The following is a 17,060-nucleotide window of genomic DNA, read 5'->3' as shown; positions in this document are numbered from 1 at the left end:
ATCTAGATGTCCACAGTTGTAGGGAACAGGAACCTTGCAGACCCATATTAAAGTCCTGTGAATATCCCTCCAGTATTGGTGCATGTTGGTTCAGTCCCAGAACACATGATCCTGATGGGCCTCCTTTGATCCACACTGTGTCCAACACTCAGAAGAACCACCTCTGGATTTACCCTGATGGGGGGGTCTGTTGAGCCGCATGATGTCATCAATTCCCATGATGTAATAAAAGTTCCAAATGGAATAAGAATGTCACCTCATCTTGGAATAAAGCCGCATTCTGTAAGAAACTGAGGCATTTTGGAATCAACTACGTCAACGCATTATAGAGTCAATTTATTCACATTATGTAGTAACTTATTACAATTTGAGACATTTATGACAAAATTACACATTTTTATTTTTTAAAAAAAAAGTAATAACATGGTTCATTATGTAATAACAATCCAAATGAATATAATTTCAGAGCAATTTAGAAGAAATGAGTGACAGGAGCTCCAGGTAATGGAATCAGAACTGTAACCACACAGTTTCCAGATGAATTGAACACATTATTATTCTATTGCCGTGTCAGTTGTGTCTGATCCAGTATCTGATGATCTTGGAAAAATGTTCCTTGACACCCTCCCCTTATGCAAAGAAAATATATTTCTCTATATATTGACTATCAATATATTACTGACTGAAAAAATATATTATTGTATAATATATATTTATATTTAAAATATACAGAATAATATATTGTGTCAATATATTTTGTATTATATTACAATATATTGAAAAATACATAAGGAATTGCCGCTTTCCATATATTGAAACATATATGACAATATATTTACTTATATATGTAAATATGTCATTATATATTTAGTAATACACTTCATAATGTATGTATGCATATATACATATATATATTGTCTAGTGTATTATTAAATATATGTAATTATATATTTAGTAATACACTTCAAAATATGTGTGTGTGTGTATATATATATATATATATATATATATATATATATGTATATATATGCCCATATATACATACATATATTGTGAAGTGTATTACTAAATATATAATTACATATATTTAGTAATACACTTCACTTTTTTATATATGTACAATATACACAATTATAAACTGTATATAAATGTGAAAATACACATAGTGCATGTATGTGTGTAATATGTAAGTGTGCGACATGATAAAAAAAATACAGACTCATCAAAACTAAAATCGAAATCATCTTTAATTTTTTTAAACCATACGCCCATGGTAATGGTAACCGTAATACAATACACCATCTCAGAACCAACACCATATTGTCAGACTTCATACTTATTCTGCCTTGGTAGGGAAGGCATTCTGGAAAAAGATAACTGATTGGTGGGTGTCATTCCCAGGTTCTCAATTCAGCCAGAAAGTGAAAACCAAAAAGTTGGTATTTTGCAACCTGGGAATTAGACTCATTCATCAACTACTGTCTCTAGAATTTCCTTCCCTACCCTTATGTAAACATAATCCAATTAAACATTAAAACAAGGCCCTGCATAGGAAATAAAATTGTGGCGTCCAACTCAATACAGCATCAGGAAACCATGTAGTAAAAAAATTAATACTCATACATTGACTACATTTTAATGCCTTAACTCTCACAATCACACATATTTAAAGATGATCATTGATCAAAGAAATAGTCCAGAACATTGAAAGAATAAAAGAAGGAAAGGACCAAAGTAAACAGTCAGTTATCCTATTTAACAGTCCATCTTATTTTTGTCTTCACTTGGTGCCTTAACTCACAGATTCTTGTGTTGATGGATTTTCTTACATCTGATCCCTTGGTTCCTGGATGGTGGTTTCCAACTGCATCTGTAGAACAGTGCAATAACAAATAGATATGACAATATCCATAATAAATTAAAATGTCAGTGAGCTTGGCAAATAAAAGAGGAATGCAGATAATTGAATAGTTTATACATTTTGGCCTGAAGGTGGCACTAACAGTGGACAGGACAGGACATGAGGTCACTATATTTATAGTTTAATGGTTCATTCTTTTTGTGCCAATCATTTTTAATGGAAATCTACCCAAGAGATTGTGAGATATCAAAGTTAATATTGGCCTTAAAGCAGTACAACAGGAAATCCTATCAAGTCATGACAAACCCTGATAAATATGAACAAAACTGTAAACTGTCATATGAACTCATAGCCCTGGATCCAAATGCTCTCAGACAATCCAAAAACCTGGATATGACAGTGACAATCCCCTCAGTGAAATCTACAGAAGCATTTTAATGTGAATGTATTTATTTACTGCACACAAATTGAACAGGGGCCTGCTACACTACATGCTGCTTGGTGATAAATAATTGGCAAATATAGATCAGTAGTTCTCAACCACTTTAAGCTGCGATACCACTCATGTTATTCTGAAAGTGCCAAAATGAGGGTTTTTTTTGTGTCCAATCAGTGTTCATATATCTGCGCTCTTTGATTCTCCTAAATCAATTCAATTAAATGTATTTTGAGGCAAAAGATATATCTGTACAGGCAATGTAATGGATAAATATTTGATTTTTTTCCTTCACAACTATTTGGAGACCCCTGGAAATTATCTTATGACCCTCTCAGGGGCACCAATCCCAACACTGAGAAACAGTCATTTGACTACAGTCTATGTCTACCGTGACACAAATTTTCAGAGATGGAATCAGTACCAGACTAATCTGTATTGAATTATATCTTACTAAATTTCACTGATTTGGTTATGCTATTTTTACAAGAGGACCTGCATTTAACTGAGGTTTAAGCATATTCATATGCTGCTGACTCAAGTCAAACAATACTCTACTGAGCTGGTATTCTTAGATTTGCGTAATCCATGATGTGTGTCCTAAAGTCATTTGCAATGATTTTGACATTAGGTGCTCATCTGATTCGAACTACTACTATCAACCTCAGAAGGCTACTTGTCCTTAAAATGTATAATAGCTGTCCAAATAATGTATTATATAATACACACACCCCAAAACTTGCTGGCGGCTCTGAAAATATTGGATATCTTACCAAGTAAAGCTTGCACTTTTTTCCCCATCAAGAGCCTGTTGTTGCTCTGCTGTGGGATCAGGGGTTGGGTCAGGTTGGACTTCAGGAGAACATCAACACTGACAAGGCCCATCAGCAGCACTCGTGCCATCCCACTGGGGGAATTTTGTGCATTTGCTGTCTCCCAACAATGGGTTGAGACAGTGGTGGTGCCATCATCCCCGTTTCATCTTATTATAAAAAGAAAAACAAAATACAAAGAAAATCACCACAAGCAACAGAATGCTATTTTATGGTTTAATTTCTACCCAATTGCAAAAAGACTTACTTCTGTTTGGAAGGTGTCACAGTTTCCCCCTCACTTAGAATCTCAGAGATGTTGGGATCTTTGGAGGAATTATTCTTGGTGAAAACTGTTCTCATGTCCATTAACATGGCTGGAATCTCTAGGGAAAAAATTTAAAATGTAATATGAAGGGGAATAAGTACTTCACTTGGATGTTATACTTTTGCTGTATTTCACACACTGGCCAGCAAAGGGTATGTTTTAATGAATGAGCAGCAGGCACCAAGTGGCTGGCCCCAAGTTTGGTTTCTCTGTTACCCCTTTTTTGACACTTAAGTATTTTCTTGCCTGTTATGAAGGTTCAGATCAGGCAATAGCATTTTATTTTCTGTAAAATTCCCTAAATCAAAAGTTTGGCGGTATCTCACTCCAGCAGAGATAATTGAGTAGCAGTTAGTTAACAAAAACGACAATATGTAGGTCTTTTTGTACAAATAAATATGTAATCTCGGTTCGGTTCGGTCCGTGCACGGGCCGTGTGTGTGGGGGTTACACACGCGTGCCTTTCGGTCGGTGTGTGTGTGTGTGTGTGGAGGGTGGGGGGGGCTCCGCCGCACGCGCGCAGTGTGTATGTGTGTGCACGCGCGTGCGTTTCGGTCGGTAACCACGCGTGCGTCACTTTCCGTCCTACTTATCATGCTATGGGGGTACGGGCAGTACGGCAGTAGGCAAAACCTTACCAGCAGAAACCCTGCACTCTGCAAAATACATCTAAGATCAAATAATTTACTAATTACAAACAAGATTAATGTCACATTTAGCATGCTAGTTTACAGTTGAACTTACCTGCTAACTGTATCACCACCGCACACTCAACTTCCCATCCGTTGACAGGCTTCTTCGTGTTAGCTATGCGACATTCCACAAAATGTCTTTGAAATATCCGTCGGGTCAATTATCCATTTTGTTGGTATGATACTACGTGCATCCTTGTCAGGTCCATTAGTCCAAAACACAAGGGCATACCGAATCTTAGACAGTTTTGTATTTTAGCGGTCTTTTCCCCCCTTTTCCCAAGACCGCTGCACTGCCTGCCTACTCCCGCCCTATTGTGCTGTCATTGGCTAGTATTACTGTGCTGTGATTGGCTGTCATTCGCTGGTTCAAAAGTTTCTGCTTTTGCATTGGTCCATGTGTTGCGTTCACAAATACTATACCAGACCAGGATACATAATCTCAAGGTAAAAAAGAATGCACCGATTGAATAGACAATATCCTTTTGTGACTTGCTGTTTCACAGTCGCTTACCAGGTTGAACTGCACTTTTGTACGCACTGACAAGTATCAAAGTGAGTGTGTAAAATTCATATACACAGCTGTGTTTATAAGTAGAAGTTGGAAACTCTACTCAGCCCATTAAGGTATAAAATCACATCTTTTTCATCCTATGTTGCCAAAATGACTGACAAGGCATCTTATTGAGCATTTTTTTCAATTAACACTTATTTTCATATATATCACAATGCATATTTTAATGAAATATGTTATTATGCGTACCAGGTAATGTAAGTGTTGATAAATATCTGCTTTATGTAAACTTGTGTCAATGGAAAGAAATTGAGTTTCAATAAAACTATATGTAAAAATATAGGGCAGTTTTTGTCTTCATTGCAATATATGTTTTATATGTATCACTATATGATTAAAGCATATATTGCAGTATATTGGAAAATATATGCACTACTTTCCCATATATGAAAATGTATTTTTTAATATAATGCATTATATTTTTCAATATATTGCCATATATTTTGTTTCATAAGGGAGGAAAAGTCACTGAGAAGTATCCTGTTAATGTTGAGAAAAAACACAAACTAAAGCTTCAATTCAGATGCTTTTATTTGTCATTTTACATCGGATGAAAAATGGACAATAATCTGCATGAGTAAAGGATTGAGTTTGATCTGCATTTATTCAAACAAAAGCATCAACATGTGAAAAAACAGATGATTTTCACATGAATTCACTCTTTGTTCAAAGTCCAAGTCCATAAAATGGACTCATGTGTGAGTGTGATCTTTAACAGCAGTAATTCCTCCTCATATGTGGCAGACACAGCAGGAGTTTTGGATGGAATCTACAGACATGTGGATTGAAAATGCACAGACTGAGTGGATGTGTTTGAACAGGATGACGGCGCCCTCTTGTGTTCAGCTGCTGAAGTGTCCATGAAGGAAGACTCACACACATGACACTCATGAGCCTTTAGGACTCAAAGACTGGAATTCCACTGAGAAACAGCTGTTTATGCAAATGGACATGGACACAAAATAAAGGGAGAATATATGGAGAAAAAAGAGAATTGGATGCAACATTCTGTCTTTCTTCTGTAAATGCGCTCCTTTACTGGAATTGTCATTTTCAGTCTACAGTCCTAATCCTCTCACTGTGGAAAAAATGCACACAGATGAGTTATTGTGGAGGCGTCGTCTTCATGAGCAATTCTTCTGTCAAACTACTGGTTGGATTCATTTCTAATTTTATAAACATAGAAAGCATCCAAAGAAACAAGACAACTGTTGAAGAACTGAGGCTGATTTATGTTCTTGGTGTTTCTAAATGTTTGTGTATTTGTAGAGCATCAACTCACACACAACTGTGTTCAAATGACACTGATTTGAACACAACCATTTTATGGACACTAAACAACTACACAAATACACAACACAACTACACATCACACAAACACACTGTGGATCCTGGTGTCCACAGTCCAAATCCTCCAAACAGTGGTTCAGTGAATGTGGTTTTGAAGGTGTGCAGGTGGATCAGTTTGTCAGAGGAGACTCTGTAGAAGGACACAGATCCAGCAGGACAGTCCACATACACTGAGACTGTACCAGAGGAGGAGGAGGAAGAGGAGGAGGAGGAGGAGGAGGAGGAGGAGGAGGAGGAGGAGGAGGACTGAGGGAGGGGTGTGCGTTCTTTTTTATGCCAGACCCTGTATTTACCTCCATAACACCACAGACTCCAGGACTGATCATTTCTTCCAAACACACAGTCATCACTCTTTCCTTTCCTTCTGATTCCTCTGTAAGTCACTGATATAAAAACCCCTCCACTCCACTGGACCTCCCAGTAACAGCGACCAGTCAGACCAGTTGAACACATCACCTGTTCCCAGTACTCAAATCTGTCCTGATGATCAGGATATGACTGACCCTCCTCCACTCGTTCCACCTTCTTGTTGTTTTCAGACAGTTTCAGTTTTCTGTTCGCTGTGTTTGGATCCAGGGTGAGTTCACAGAAATCTGATGGACAGAAGAAAACACAAAACAGCTGCAGTTATTGATCAGTGATCAGCTGATTGACTGACAGTCTGATCACATGACTGGGTTCAATTCAACTGTTATTGATGGATGGATCATGTGTGAGTCTGACTCTGATCAATACTGATCAAAAACAGATCAATCCAGTGTTTTCTAGACAGATCTGTTGTTTCTGAGCACATTTTCACCAACAGACGTTCAATAAAAACAGAGTGGATTGGATTTTCCTGTTTGATTTTCCTGATCAGAAACAGCAGATTCAACATTTCTAAAGGACTGGATTTTCCTTCTTTGTCAAACAGAAAATCAAATGGTATTGAACAGATTTTCAGTTCTTGACACAAACACAAAGAATGGGACAAATGATGGATTTGAGCCCCAGGTTTGGATCAATTCAATATGTGAACCATTAAAGGAAGTGTTGAAAAGAACAAGTGAGTGGAAGTGTCCAAATGTGTGCATGGATTTGATCAGAGCATCATCCAAACAGTCCAGAGAGAGGCTGGATGGAGCTGACACACAAAACCATTCTGAGGTTTATGAGCAGGAATCTGCATTGAAGACAACTAGAGGATGGAGCCAGTGTTCAACATGAAGGTTGAATGTTTGTGTCATGGTTTGGACTGGGCTCACATGTCCCAACAGCTTCAGGGCTCCCATCAAATGTGTGTGTTTACAATCATGTTGACAGCAGGAAACAAACCAACAACACAAATGGACCAGTGAAGGACGGCCCACTGGAACCAACTGGTTTCATGGATCCAGCACAGGACTGAAATGTGGAAATGGACTAAAAACACAGATGGGACAAATGTTGGATTGAGTTGAAGAATCCAAATAGAAGAGACTGGAACGAACCACAGACTGGAATTGCTTTGTTTTAGGAGTGCTAGTATTTTGTGTTTGCTTGAATTGTTGTTGTTTTTCTGGCTTTAATGGTTTTTGTGTTGATGCAGTGGTTCAGACAGACGTTCAGAATGAAATCCATCCATGTTCAGATGGAGAATGGCCCCTGGATTATTGTTTGTCCATTTCATTCTTTGTCCCACAGTGACAGTACAGACTGTAAATGTGCAGAAAGACACTAGAGCTCTGATCTGCACTAAATAGTCTGGGACTGGACCTGAGGACTCACTGCTCAGGGTATGTGGGTCCATGTGGTACCAGTCCTGACCAATCAGCTATCAGCTCATCCTTCCACTAAACTGACTGTCTTCATGAACACCTCAGATGTTTACAATGTGGAACCAGGTCCCACTTTGGGTTCAGGTTGCTTTCAATCCATCTAATCAAATCACACTTACGTCTACATGGACCTGGTGTCACCCATCGGACTCCAGCAGGATCCAACCTGAAAGGAGGAGGAGGGTCAGAGGTCAGCTGGAAACATGGACATTCCATCACTGTGATCCACTGAAGCTTTTCTGTTCACATCCACTAAATGGTTCCTTCTGAATCACTGACTGAGTGTGTTTGTCTGTGAACATGGGCTGGACCTTCATACAGGATGGATCCCAGCTCTGACAGATGGTTCCTGTCAGCTCTACCTGTTCTATCTGCCATTATCTGTGGATGCATCAGCTCAGTCCATACCTGACAGTGTCCAGTCTCCAGTGTGGATCCTCCACTAGAGCACACAGCTCCTGTCCTGAGGCTCCTGGATGGTTGTAGCTCAGGTCTAGCAGTCTGAGATGGGACGGATTGGACTGTAGGGCTGAGACCAGAGAAGAACATCCTTCCTCTGTGATCAGACATCCTGACAATCTGCAACACAAAACATCACATCCATCAACTGAGGATGGAGATGAGTGGAGTTGGAGTCATTGAACCGAGTCTGTGAATGCATGGGACTTCACCAACAGGACTTCAATGTGTAAAGTCTATGAGTTCCAGACTCTGAACACACTTGAAGATCAGTAGAACTGGTCTGGAGTTCAACACAAACAACCACTGACAAGTTCAATCCATCCAACAACTGCAGACAAACATTGAAATGATGTGTTGTGTTCTGTGTTGAACCCTGACCTGAGAGTGTCCAGTCTGCATCCTGGACTCTTCAGTCCATCTGACAGGATCTTCACTCCTGAATCCTTCAGGTCATTGTTGCTTAGATCCAGATGTGTCAGACTACAGGACTGGGATCTGAGAACTGAGGACAGAGCTTCACAGCTTCTGTCTGACAGGTTACAGCCACTGAGTCTGGACAAAACAAAAGACATGAGTATAAAGTTATTGATCTGCTTGAAATGATAGATCCATATTTGAGATGTTTGATCCAACTGTTTGTTCTCACAGAGCTTTGTTGGAGGCTTTGACCACTGGCAGCAGCCTCAGAAGAACCTCCTCTGAACCACAGTATTCCTTCAGGTCAAACACATCCAGGTCTTTTTCTGATGACAGTAAGACGAAGGCCAGAGCTGACCACTGAGCAGGAGACAGTTGTTCTGTGGACAGACGTCCTGATCTCAGGTACTGTTGGATCTGATCCACCAGAGATCCATCCTCCAGTTCATTCAGACAGTGGAACAGGTTGATGCTTCTCTCTGCAGACACATTCTCACTGATCTTCTTCTTGATGTACTCTACAGTTTTCTGGTTGGTCTTTGAGCTGCTTCCTGTTGGTTTCACCAGACCGTGTAGGAGACTCTGATTGGTCTGCAGTGATAGACCCAGGAGGAAGCGCAGGAACAGGTCCAGGTGTCCATTTGGACTCTGTAAGGCCTGGTCCACAGCGGTCTGGTAGAACCTGACTGGTTTGTCCATGAATAGTTTAGACCAAACAGATGTTCTTTCTGGCAGCAGATTGACTCCAGTGTTGGTGAAGGTCTGATGGACATGAAGAGCAGCCAGAAACTCCTGGACACTCAGATGGATGAAGCAGAACACCTGGTCCTGGTACAGTCCGCTCTCCTCTTTGAAGACCTCTGTGAACACTCCTGAGTACACTGAGGCTGAGCTGATATCGATGCCACACTCTGTCAGGTCGGATTCATAGAAGATCAGGTTTCCTTTCTTCAGCTGCTCAAAGGCCAGTTTTCCCAGAGACTCAATCATCTTCCTGGTCTCTGGACTCCAGGGTAAATCTTTCCCAGATCTTCCATCATACTTGACGTTCTTCAGTTTGGCCTGAACCACCAGGAAGCGGATGTACATCTGAGTCAGGGTCTTGGGCAGTTTTCTTCTGTCTGTGGTCTTCAACATATTCTCCAGAACTCTAGCAGTGATCAAGCAGAAGACTGGGATGTGACACATGATGTGAACGCTTCGTGACGTCTTGATGTGGGAGATGATTGTGTTGGTCTGTTCTTCATCTGTGAACCTCTTCCTGAAGTACTTCTCCTTCTGTGGGTCAGTGAACCCTCTGACCTCAGTCACCATGCCATGAAACACTTCAGGGATCTGATTGGCTGCTGCAGGTCGTGTGGTTATCCAGAGGCGAGCAGAGGGAAGCAGGTTCCCCCTGATGAGGTTCATCAGCAGCACATCCACTGAGCTGGACTCTGTCACATCAGTCAGGATCTGAGTGTTGTTGAAGTCCAGAGGAGGTCGACACTCATCCAGACCGTCTAAGATGAACACCACCTGGTGGTCTTCATAGATCCAGATTCCTGCTTCTTTGGTTTCAGTGAAGAAGTGATGAACCAGTTCCACCAAGCTGAACTTCTTGTGTTTCAGCACATTCAGCTCTCTGAAGGTGAATGGAAATATGAAGTGGATGTCCTGGTTGGCTTTGTCTTCAGCCCAGTCCAGACTGAACTTCTGTGTGGACACTGTTTTCCCGATGCCGGCCACGCCCCTTGTCAGCACCGTTCTGATTGGCTGATTTCTGTCAGGTGATGTTTTAAAGATGTCTGTACATGTGATGGTTGTTGGTGGTCTGTGTGGGTTCCTGGATGCTGTTTCAATCTGTCTGACCTCATGGTCCTGGTTGACCTCTGTAGCCTCTCCCTCTGTGATGTAGAGCTCTGTGTAGATCTGGTTCAGGAGGGTTTTGGGGTTTCCTGCTTTAGTGATGCCCTCAAACACACACTCAAACTTCTCCTTCAGCTTAACCTTCAGTTTTCGCCGACACCGGTCAATGCTCTCTGAGTGAAGACAAAGAAGACAATTCAGAGGATGTTCCAAACACAAATGGAAGGGGAGTGTTCCCATTTCTTCTAGTGTGTGTGTGTGTGTGTGTGTGTGTGGGGGGGGGTTATATCAAATACCACATTAGCCCTGATTTTCTGATGCTGCAAGATGTTCTAAACACTCCTGTTTAATTTTTTTTTTTAATTTTCGCCCCCCCCCCCCCCCACACACACACACACACACACCCTGAAAATTACTTTAACTCTGAAAATCCCAACTTTCACAGCTTCTGCACTCTTTTGTGCAGTGCAATGTGTAAATATGTTGATGATGGGACATTTGATGATCTTGTCAGTGTCTTATTGTATGGTCAGAGTACTTTGTACTATGAACAGTCTAATGTCAAGGTCATGTTGTAGGTTAAAGGTCACCAAAATGCCTAGTTTTTTCAATAATTCAGACCATTCTGACATTTATCTGATCTGTCCTCAGTTCTCTTCCCTCTGGTTTCCTGGGGGGATCCCCCAAGGCCTTTGGCCCTTTCAGAGCCACATTAGAGACTAAATATTGCAGCATGTACATTCCATTTGAATTTGCTGCCATTATTGTGGAGGGAAACACTAGCACACATTTTGGTGGGAATCACTAACACGTCATTCATTCATTCATTTTCTGAACCCGCTTTATCTTCACTAGGTCACTTGGAGCCTATCCCAGCTACTTATGGGTGAAGGCGGGGTTCACCCTGGACATGTGACCAGTTCATCACAGACTGAACATATAGAGACAAACAATCACTGTCACATTCACACCTATGGGTGATTTAGATTAACCAGTTAACCTATCAGAGCATGTGTTTGGATGGTGGGAGGAGCCAGAGTACCCGGAGAGAACCCACGCAGACACGGGGAGAACATGCAAATTCCACACAGAAAGGTCCCACCCCCATGGACTGGTGTTGAAATGGAACCCAGGACCTTCTGTCTGTGTGGCACCAGGTCTATCCACTGCACCACTGTGTCGCCCACAACAGGACATATACAGACCTGATCAAAATCTTAAGACCAGTTGAAAAATAGGTAGAATTTACCTTTTGCACATTTGGATCTTAGGTTTTAAGTAGAGCTACAATATACAAAAGCAAGAAGGGGGAGTGAGACAAAAAGCACTTTGAAAAAGTCATTTATTGAAAACAACAAGTAAACTGAAATAGGCTGTTTATCAGCTGATCAAAAGTTTAAGACCGCAGGCTATAAAAGCCAAAATCTGCTCAAAATTCTCATTTTCTGTCGGGCATTCACATGGTCATGCCCTCCTGATGGCTAAAGCTAAGAAGCTTTCTCTTCTTGAATGTGGTCGGATCGTCGAGCTGCATAAGCGAGGCCTCTGGCAGCGTGCCATTGCTGCTGAGGTTGGACGCAGTAAGACAGTCATTCTAAATTTTTTGACAGATCCTGAGCATTATGGAACAAAAAAGTCAAGTGGTAGACCCAAAAAAATGACACCTGCGCTTAGCCGGAGGATCCGATTGACTGTCCGTCAAGACACAGGGCGGTCCTCGACCCAAATTAAGGCCCTTACTGGTGCCGACTGCAGCGCAATAACCATCAGACGGCATCTGCGGGAAAAGGGTTTCAAAAACAAAAAACGAATTCAAAGACCTCGTCTCCTACAACGCCACAAAACTGCCCGTTTAGACTTTGCCAGGGAGCATCAAACATGGGACATTGAAAGGTGGAAAAAAGTTTTATTCTCTGATGAGAAAAAATTGAACCTTGACGGTCCAGATGGCTTCCAACGTTACTGGCATGACAAGGAGATCCCACCTGAGATGTTTTCTACCCGGCACAGTGGAGGGGGGTCCATCATGATCTGGGGTGCTTTTTCATTCAGTGGAACACTGGAGCTTCAGGTGGTGCAGGGTCGTCAAACGGCGGCTGGTTACGTGCAGATGTTGCAGCGGGCATCCCTCATGACTGAGGGCCCTCGTCTGTGTGGGAACAGCTGGGTTTAAAAACAGGACAACGCTGCAGTTCACAATGCTCGCTTGACCAAGGACTTCTTCAGGGAGTATAACATCACTCTTTTGGACCATCCCGCATGTTCCCCTGATTTAAATCCCATAGAGAACATTTGGGGATGGATGGCAAGGGAAGTTTATAAAAATGGCCATCAGTTCCACACAGTTGATGCCCTTCGTGAAGCCATCTTCACCCCTTGGAGCAATGTTCCCACCAGCCTCCTGGAAACACTCGCATCAAGCATGCCCAAACGAATTTTTGAAGTGATTAACAAGAACGGTGGAGCTACTCATTACTGAGTCCTACTATTTTTTGTTCTGGTTTGGAGAGTTTTTTGTAATTTTTTGAGCGATGGTCTTAAACTTTTGATCAGCTGATAAACAGCCTATTTCAGTTTACTTGTTGTTTTCAATAAATGACTTTTTCAAAGTGCTTTTTGTCTCACTCCCCCTTCTTGCTTTTGTATATTGTAGCTCTACTTAAAACCTCATTAAGATCTAAATGTGCAAAAGGTAAATTCTAGCTATTTTTCAACTGGTCTTAAGATTTTGATCAGGTCTGTACATGTAAATGTCAAAGTCATGTGAAACTACCGTTTGTTATTTTTGACATGTCTATATGGAGAATACATTATGTAAATAGTTGTGTTTAATATGTCTTATTGAATGGAAGTTGTTTGTGGTAAATAGATGTGTGATGTTTGGGTGACCTCTGACCTATAATTTGACCTTAACTCTACACCTTTTGTAGTGCAAAGCACTCTTAAGACATGACATGTTTCACAAAAAAACATTTGGGACCAGGATGAGCAGATTGTTACATTGTACTTTATCAAAAGTGAAGAAGGTTTGAAAGTTGCCAAAAAACCTATGTTTTCAGGGTTGAAAAAGTAATTTTCGGGGTGGGGGGTTTGGATGAAAATTTCCACAAAATTACACAGGAGTGCTAAGAACATCTTGTAGCATCAGAAAATCAGGGCTAAAGTTGAATGTGAAAATTTTCCTGAAAAAGCCCCCCCACCCCCACTTCTAGTATCATATCATTCTGTTCCAGATTCTGTGTGTATTCAGGTCCAATCATTCATTTCCTCTCATTAGATCAGTTTATAGTTCATGTGTCTTCTGTCATATCCATGACATTCACCTGGAGGACAGTAGAGTTGAACTGTTCAAGTATGTTCATCATGTGTATTTGTACATGAAGAACCCTTCAATGTCTTCAATAATCAATTATTCAAACAAACTAAATCCACCTTATTAACAACACTTTGTCCTCTCTGTAGTTTTCTATCATCATTAATCTTTAATCCTGAATATCATCTTTGTTCATTTGGAATGTCCTTTAAACCCTTTTATCTACAACAAACACAGCTGTAAAAATATTCACAGTCATGTCGGCAGTAGTTTCATCAGTTTCATCCATTTGACTTCAGTCACTGTTTTTCCTCTGATTCAAACTCTACACATGGACGTCATCCATCAGGTTCATTCATGTCCATTTAGTCAAATACCACTAGGTAGTTCAATGAGAAAGTCAGCTGTATTTAATAGGAATGACTCAGTTATTCTCACATGTCCGTATTTGGACACTACAGTGTTATGACTGAGACCAAACATATGTTAAGGTCCCGGTTTCGTAGAAGGAAACTGTTCTGGAGCTGAAAATGACCACTGGAAAAACGGTCCAATCCCACAGTGAAAGAATAACAGCTGATCTACTGGAGGTTTCCAGGACTGAATGAGGACCTGCTTGGACTAGAAGACTGTGGTGGAAAGTGTCCTCCTTCCACTTGGTGTGTTCACCTGTGTGTGTTTTCAGAGTCTCTTGTGTCTTTGACTGTAGTTGAACCTTTCCAACAGACTGACAGCTGCTTCACTTTCATTTGAGATCCACAGGAAAAGGTCAGTCTGTCGACAGTTACCTTTAAAAGACCACATCTAAGGAAGGCTTTGACACACTTCAGTTAAATCTGGACCAAACGGTCACTTGGCATTGAGGTGGAAAAAGGTCAACGGTCACTGAGACCTCACAAATCACATTAGTGAGAATGACTGTGAACAAGTGAGAAAACTACATGAGTGGATTCTGATAGAACAGCTGATTATGTTTTAGTTTATATTATCTGTCCATTTGATCCAGTAATAATAATAATAATAATAATAATAATAATAATAATAATAATAATAATAATAATAATAATAATAATAAATAAATAAATAAATAAATAAATAAATAAATAAAGCTTAATGTCTGTGTAATACAGTTCTGCTTCATCCACAGTTTGAATTGACTGTTTTTTTTAGTTTGACTAAACTCTGTGTTGAGTTCTTAGATTTTTGACTTCTCCAAACCCAGATGACGACTGCCTTCACAGATTGAACTGATCTGTAAACTGATGCTCTGAGGGGTTTGAATGTTACCAGGACAGACTCTGAATATTCACAGAATTCTACTGGGTCTGAACGGATGGAAACAACATGACCACTGTCCTTCTGTTTAATGTGTCACAGGGAATGAAATATGGAACCTCTTACTTATTAATGACTGACCTTTAGATCGTAGGATGCCTTCTGGAAGTTTCTGCACCAGATCAGTCCTGCCCATCTTCTCCAGAAACCTTAAGGTGACTTTCTGAGTATTTGTGCAGTGGGTCTGGACCATCAGACGTACTGTGTCTATCCGGTCTGCGTTCTCCAGTTTACTCACTGGGATTCGTGGTTCTTCATTTTCCAAGTGAAACTTGAACTTTTTAAACTCATCATCTTTCAAATCCTCCAGAATTTTCAACAGACTTTCTTTAAGTGCTGCCATCTGTGTTTTCTGTGAAGATCCAAAAGAACATGTTCACCTTCAACAACCAGGGCCTGTATTCCTAAAGGTTCTTAGTGCAAAGAGTTGCTCCTAGTGGCAAATTCTAAGAAAATTCTTAAAACCATGATGTTTTCTTAGAATTTCCCCTAAAAATGAAGAGTCGATCCTAGTAAAGATAAAAGCTATTCCTAAAGAATCCTAGCCCTTAAGAGAGCTCCTAAGATGAGATCTGTTCAGAGCAGGAAGAGGACTTCTAAGGGGAAGAGGAGTTCCCTAAGCAGAGGACAAAATGGAAGAGGCAGGAGGGAGATTCTGCAAACCCTGGATGACAGTGAATTAATGAAACGGTACATATGGCACTGTAAAAAAAAAAAAAAAAAAATGGTAGTATTCCGGCAGCAGGGGTGCCGAAAAAATGGACAATAACCATTTCATAAAAATACGTTAATTTTCCATAACTAAAAAACAGCTTTTTGCCCTAACTTTATTTAACATTTCGCATATTTTTTTGACTTTTTAATGTTTAATAAGGAATATTTACATGTATTAAAACAATCAAATTACCAATAAATAAATATATATATATAAATAATTTTCAATGAGACTCAGTTGTCCAATCCACTGATAAAAACTGTATTTGGACAGTTTATCAGTGCTTATACATGTTATACATTCACAAAAATACATTTATTCAACAGTTTTGATGTGAAACCTCCTGTAATTACACAAGATATTTGTCAATTAACAAACAAGTCTGGTTCAACTGACAGAACAAATACTTCTGTTACGGTTAATTGTCAGTAATTTTATCTTGTTTTATTTTTTTTTTTTTACAGTATTAAACTTTAAATTATCAGTTTAATCTCATAAATAGAAAATAAATATTTGTGAAATTATGATACATTTGCAAATGTATTTTAACTATTTTTCTGTGAAAAAAGAAAAAAAATTCTTTTTAAACACTGAAATTTTATGGTTATTCAGTTACAGTTTTGTTGTGTTATTTTACATTTGACGTGTAAAATCAGTCCATTTTTATCATTTTGTTGATATTTTCCTGTATCTTAAAAATACAGGAAAAATCTGTAAAATAAATGGTGAAAATCTGTTAAATTACAGATTTTTTTTTACAGTGTGGATGGTGCAGAATCCTGTTTGTGGTTGATCTCATTCCAGATGCTCTTACTTCTCCAACCCAATGCCACAGTGCAACACCACCCAAATGAAAGTCATCCCAACACTGAGGTTTTTGACAACAGGGAAAATGCACCAATGCAGCAGAGATGACCTGGGTCTGTCCCAACCCTCCATCTGCAGGGTTAGGGTTAGGGTTAGTCCCAACCCTCCATCTGCAGGGTTAGGGTTAGGGTTAGGGTTAGGGTTAGTCCCAACCCTCCATCTGCAGGGTCACAACCTCCTGAGGACGCTCAGTAATCACAGACACTGATGAAAGCTCAGACACTTTACCCTCGTTCAGACCAAATTGAGTTGAA

General features: G+C 40.1%; 1 protein-coding gene and 1 long non-coding RNA gene across 2 annotated transcripts in view; both read right to left on the bottom strand.

Moving 5' to 3' along the window:
* The window catches only part of LOC115429149 (transcription activator BRG1-like), a 61,117-nt gene that overhangs the window by 42,414 nt on the left and 1,643 nt on the right, over positions 1 to 17,060 (bottom strand). The gene's annotated exons all lie outside the window — the stretch shown is intronic.
* LOC115430281 (uncharacterized) lies at positions 1,778 to 4,393 on the bottom strand. The gene is made up of 4 exons (XR_003936917.1): positions 4,182 to 4,393; positions 3,378 to 3,495; positions 3,071 to 3,279; positions 1,778 to 1,870 (listed from the first exon to the last, which is right to left on the bottom strand). It is a non-coding gene; the product is annotated as an uncharacterized LOC115430281 (long non-coding RNA).

Source organism: Sphaeramia orbicularis, chromosome 12, assembly GCF_902148855.1.
Source record: "Sphaeramia orbicularis chromosome 12, fSphaOr1.1, whole genome shotgun sequence".
Taxonomy (NCBI): Eukaryota; Metazoa; Chordata; class Actinopteri; order Kurtiformes; family Apogonidae; genus Sphaeramia; species Sphaeramia orbicularis.
The sequence above is the reverse complement of the archived record's forward strand: the minus strand, read 5'-3'. Positions and strand labels throughout refer to the sequence as shown.